Below are 5,861 nucleotides of genomic sequence, written 5' to 3'. Positions count from 1 at the left end.
TGATTATTAGTAGTTTGGTTTGATTTGGAAGTGTTTTGGTAATTGAAACTTGATTATAGTTCATAGGTCTTGATTGTGGTTGTTTGAGTTGAAAACCTTGGAGATTATGGACTGATGTGGTATGGTTTAGGTAAAGTTTTGTTGTATTGATGGTTATGAGTTGGTTGGTGGTTAATTGGAGTAGTTTAAACATTGGTAATCGCGTAAACATAGCCGTCGTAATGTCCGATTTACTTTAGACTGCTTTTGTTCATAACATTTGGACCCGAGAACACCCTGCTAGATTTTGACCATTTCCATGTTTAGATAGTTCATGTTACGAGCTTCGTTTTGATATGTAGTTCGTTTGATTCCGATGTACGGTTTAGGAGAAACGACCGTTTCAAGTAACGGCGTTTCGCGAACGAAACTTTTCCCCTCGCTTTACTTTGAAACATAGGTTAAAGACCAAAAAGGGTTAATTAATGTATGAAACATTTATGGTAAGTGTGTTAGGCAGTTGGTAAGACACTCGCGAAGGAATCGCCTTAAAACTCGTAAAGGTTAAATTATTAAAAATGGTGGAGCGAGGGTACCCGAGTGACTTAAGCAAATCAGTAAGCGCAAAACAAGCGTTAGAGTCTAAGTTAGTTAAAGTATAGATTTACAAGTGAATTTGGTTTAATTACAACTTACTTGTTGTTTATAGGTTACCAGACTCGTTCCGAGTTTTTTTTTCACCCCAAGTCGCTCAGGCAAGTTTTCTATCCGTTATACTGTTGTTGTGATGTATATATGTATATGCATTATCTTGTGATAGATGCATGTTGGTTAATTAGCAAATTTTACGATATATTGAAGCATGCTGATATGGTATATATGCATGCCTGTTTCCGTATTCTTGCCATATATATCTGTTGGTTCAGTTGATAATACCTATGCTAGAGAATAGCGGTAATTTGCATATACCCTTAGTATAGGGACCCAAAGGTGAAACATTTTCTAAAATCGGGAGTCGAGGATCCCGAGTAGATTTTATATATATATATATATATATTATATATATATATGGTTATAGTTTTCAAAACTATTAATCGAATAAGGTTTATTCGATAACTTTATTTTATTAATGAATATTATCTTGAATATTCATTCGAGGACTTATGACTCCTTTATATTATTTATTGAATATTACTTGGATATTCATTTGAGGATGTATGACTCCTTTATTTTATTTAATGAATATTATTTATAATATTCATTCGAGGTATTATGACTCAGCTTATTATTTAATGAATATTATTTCGAATATTCATTCGAGGGCTTATGACTCAGCTTATTTATTTATTGAATATTATTTCGAATATTCATTCGAGGGCTTATGACTCAGCTTAATTTATTTATTGAATATTATTTGAATATTCATTTGAGGATCTGTGACTCCGATTATTTGCTGAGATATATTCTTTATTTTATTAAAGAATAAGGTGTCGATAATCAAACTCACTTTTGATTATTCAAATAAAGATAGTACTTTCATATAGGTATATATTTGGATATTTAATATTCATTTCAAGTATAAGTTTCAAAACTTCTACTTCAATTATTTTTATAAAGATTATTCTTTATGGAAATATTATTTAAATAATAATATTCAGATATTTTCTAATATATTGGGACTGATTTATTTTGTTAAATCAGCATCACTCCAAACATTCTTAAAAATGTTTTGCGAGTCTTCAAAATAATTTTTAAAAGTTAGAGCGGATCCCAAAACTCATTTTTATATTAAGATCCTCCTTTCGAAGGGGATTTAAATACTCGCTCAAAACCTGAGGGATCCGGCTCTGTGGTGTGTTTTATATTCGCAACAAGGTTGCTGTTTTGTTAAATGAATCGATTACTTACCCAACACTCGGGAGGTAAAATTCTTGGAACAAGTTAATCCATTAACAGGCATCGCCTGGGAAATATCGGTGAGTTCTCCTTTCCAACTAGATACGACTTCTTGGTGGAGCCGTATCAACAAGTTTCTACTTGGGGAAAGGGGGAACGAGCTTTACGTTTCAGAGTCATGGATTTCATCTGAACTAGGAGTGGCGTAAGTGGTCGAGTGGCGCCGGCCCAGCCTTATTATATTGGCCCAAATGGCCTGGAAGTTCCGCTAAGGCGGTCCATTCCTTAGGAGTTCAGTGTTCGGTTGACAAGTAAATCCGACAGGTTCTCCTCTACATGTAGAAAATGGTGGGGTTACACTACTACGACTGATCATCGTAAGTGGTCTTCCTGGCGCGGCAAACTCCCGTAATGAGTTCATCATCCAATTGGATATTTCTGCAACACTACCCAGAGCACTTCGATAGAAAGGCTACGGTTGGGCGATTGTTGAGTGTTGGCAGGGTCAAGTTTCAAAATGATGTTTGCATCAAATGAAGCATCTCGTAACTTCATTTTATTTGATGATATTTTAAAGATTTAATCTATTCAAATCTGGTCTTGTAGTCTCATCTATGTGATGAACTTTGGAAACTAATATAACTTGAATGGTGGTAGTTCAAGTAGTATTTGGAAAAGATATAAGTATATTGGAGTATCTTGTAACTTCATCTTTTAAACTTATATCTAGTAAATGATTATCTTATGCATGACAAGATTTTCAGAAAAATGTTGAGACAAGGTTAGATATATGAGATCACCTTGCAACGATATTTTTATACAGTTATACACTGGAACTCTGTGTGTATTATGCATGGAAGAGGACTTCCAATATTTTGAAAGTATATATATATATATATACTGAATATTTTGCGTCTTGGTCGCATTAAGATATCATCTTGGTTCATTTCTTTGACCAAGACCTTCATGAGTACTATGAGAAGCTCATATATTGTTAATCATTATACATATTTATTTTGGTGGGCTTGCTGCCACCCTTGCTTTCTTCTTTCATCACACAACAAACAGATAGAAAGGATGAACAAGACAAGTTCCCGATTCGCAAGCGATTAGGAGAAGTTTTCCGCAGTTTTCGTAGAAGCATTGATGCCGCCGTAGCTGAGGTAGGAGCTACCAATAGGCTAGGCTTTCAACTTCTAATGTACCAGATATGTATATTTATGAATTGTAATAATGGCAAAGACATGTAAATTTATTCAGAAAACCTTTTAAGGTGTATGGCAGATAATTGTGGTAATAAAATGACGTTGGTTATTTTTGGATGTTCATCTCTGAGACTATAACTTGTGGTGTGTGTGTTTATTGTGGGGTCACAATACAGATTAGTTGAGTAATTGTGTGAAGATTGGGTGTTATTAAGGGAAAATGGAAACTCGTGACAACCCGGATCCCGACCCCGGATTTGGGGGTGTTACAGAAATGGTATCAGAGCTAAGCGTTATAAACCTCAGAGATGATGTGACGTTAAGATAATAAGTTCACTAAGATAATAAGAACTCTTGCCAAGTTCATAGTCGGGCTACCTAACGTAGTACTGACAGTTAAAACCCTTATGGGAACCCTATAAATATGTGATAGGAGCGTAGTTCGTTATCGTATATGGTAGCGGGACTCCGAACCCTGAGGTTGAGGAGCAACAGCGTGATGTTTTAACTAATTGGAGATCAGATTGTGGATCCGATAGAGCGCCCTAACGCAGGACCGGATGATGTTGATATTGAGGATGTTGTCCTAGAAGGGATAGTTGCTGAGGAGGATCCCATGGAGGATCCTGACAAGAATGGATAAAGGACCACTGATGAATTGATGACCATGGTTAGGTCGACTACCAGAGGTAGGATTGGCCGGTCACTACCAGAGGTTCGTTCAAGTTTGTAAAGATAGTAGCCCCTTTAACGCGGCTTACTCGTAAGACTGAGAAGTTCGAATGGACAGAGAAATGCGAGAACAGCTTTCAAAAACTGAAGCAGAGGTTGGTGATGGCCCCTATGCTGGCGTTGCCGGATGGAAAAAGGAGATTTTGTGATTTGTAAGTGACGCTTCGCATAAGGAATTAGGGTGCTTCTTAGCACAGCAAGATAATCGCGTCTGCGTCAAGATAATTAAGGTAATATGAAATTCGATATCCCCGCCCATGAGCTTAGGCTCGTGGCAATAGTTTTACCCTAAAGATTGGAGGCACTACTTGTATGGAGAGAAGTGCGAGAATTACCTAAGCCATAAGTGCTCTAGTACTTTCACGTAGTAGAAAGAGCTCAACATATGCCAGAGGAGGCAGTTACAGCTAATCAAGAATAATGATTGGGAGATTCTTTATCATTCGGGGAAAGCCAATGTGGTGGCTGATGCCCTTAGTAAAAAGGAGAGACTCAAGATGATAATATCTTTGGGAGAGTTATAAGAGATTTTGGAAATAGTAGTGAAGGTAACCGGAGCAGGTACCGAAAAGCTGTTTGAGATTGCAATAGAGACCGAATTATTGGAAAAGAGCATACGGTGCCAGAGAAAGGTGATGAATGAAGGCAGAGAGCCAACAAATAAATATGAGATTAATACCGAGAAAGATGATAAGGGAATAATGAGGTATTCCTATAGAATTGGGTTCCGAAAGTTCAAGAGCGTAAGGATGAGAACTTAGATGAGAGCCATAGTTTGAGGAATAAGATTTAGAGCAAACCCTGAACGTGATAGTCAGGGAGGTCACCATCAAGATAGAAGGAACCATGACATAATGGAGTGGAAAATGAGGATTTTAAATTAAAAGATGACCCCAATTATGGGGAGTAGGATGAAACATTTCATACTAAGGAAACAGAAAGTCGAGTAAGGAAAGGAGACCCGAGACGGTACTCCTATACGGCAATTCATGGCCTCGTCTAGACAGAACTTAGACTATTATCCCCAACCACCACCTTGAGGAAACAATGCGATAGGAAATTCTTTCAGGACCTGTAAGTCTCTAAGCTCTCAGAGTTCCAAGGAACAGGTTGACCCAGTCGAGGCAAGAGCCTGGCTAAAGGAAATAGAGGAATCATTTGAGATTCTGAATGATTGACGAATCACAAAAGACTATTTTTGTCACTTACCCTCCTAAGAGAGAGACCACCCGCTGGTGAAAGGCCAAGGAAAGCACGGAGCAAGAGATTATAATAAACTGATTTAAGTTCAGTCAATTGTTTTCAGGAAAGTACTTCCCAAGGTTATGGAGATAGTAAAAGCCTTAGAGCCAGAACAAAGGCAGACGAGTATGATGAATTATGAATCTAAGCTGTAAAAGTGTTAAGATTCGTTCTGAAGACGCGAATCCAGAATGACGGGATATTTGAAATCAATGCTTATGTTGTGTTGGTTCATGAAATAATGATAAGAGAAAGGAAAATAAAAAGGAATTGAAGTGGAAAGGAATATAAAGGCAAGAGTTTGAGGAATGATAAGGGAGTTGGGTATGAGGAAACCCTAAAGACTCATATTAATAGAAATAGAAAAGTATGATCGTCAGGATGAGGGTGGTTCACCATGAGTTAAAGTTGACGGTTGAAGGCATAAGAGATGCATATTTTATCCCCTTTAAGTTGGGAGGATTCGAGGAAACATTGAGATAGTTCGAAGGATAAACAATGAGACGCGGATAGACTGAGGAGACAAGGAAGTAAGAAATTAGGAAAATTGGATTAAGGAAGTGACCTTCAAGAATGTGAAGTGTAAGACCGGTGGCTGATACCCAGAAAGGGAGACGCCGGGTATGAAAGATATCCCAACATTGATGACTGTTGAGATAAATAAAGAGGTAAATGAGTAGTTAGACTAAAAGGTTCACGTTGAACCGACAAAATCTTCTAGAACTCATTATCATTACTGAATCAGGCAAGAACAGCGGTAACCGTTCTTATCTTTTGGAGGCCAGTTTGATTGACCTATTTGAATAC

This window comes from Apium graveolens, chromosome 5, assembly GCF_009905375.1.
Source record: "Apium graveolens cultivar Ventura chromosome 5, ASM990537v1, whole genome shotgun sequence".
NCBI classification, from domain to species: Eukaryota; Viridiplantae; Streptophyta; class Magnoliopsida; order Apiales; family Apiaceae; genus Apium; species Apium graveolens.
The sequence above is the reverse complement of the archived record's forward strand: the minus strand, read 5'-3'. Positions refer to the sequence as shown.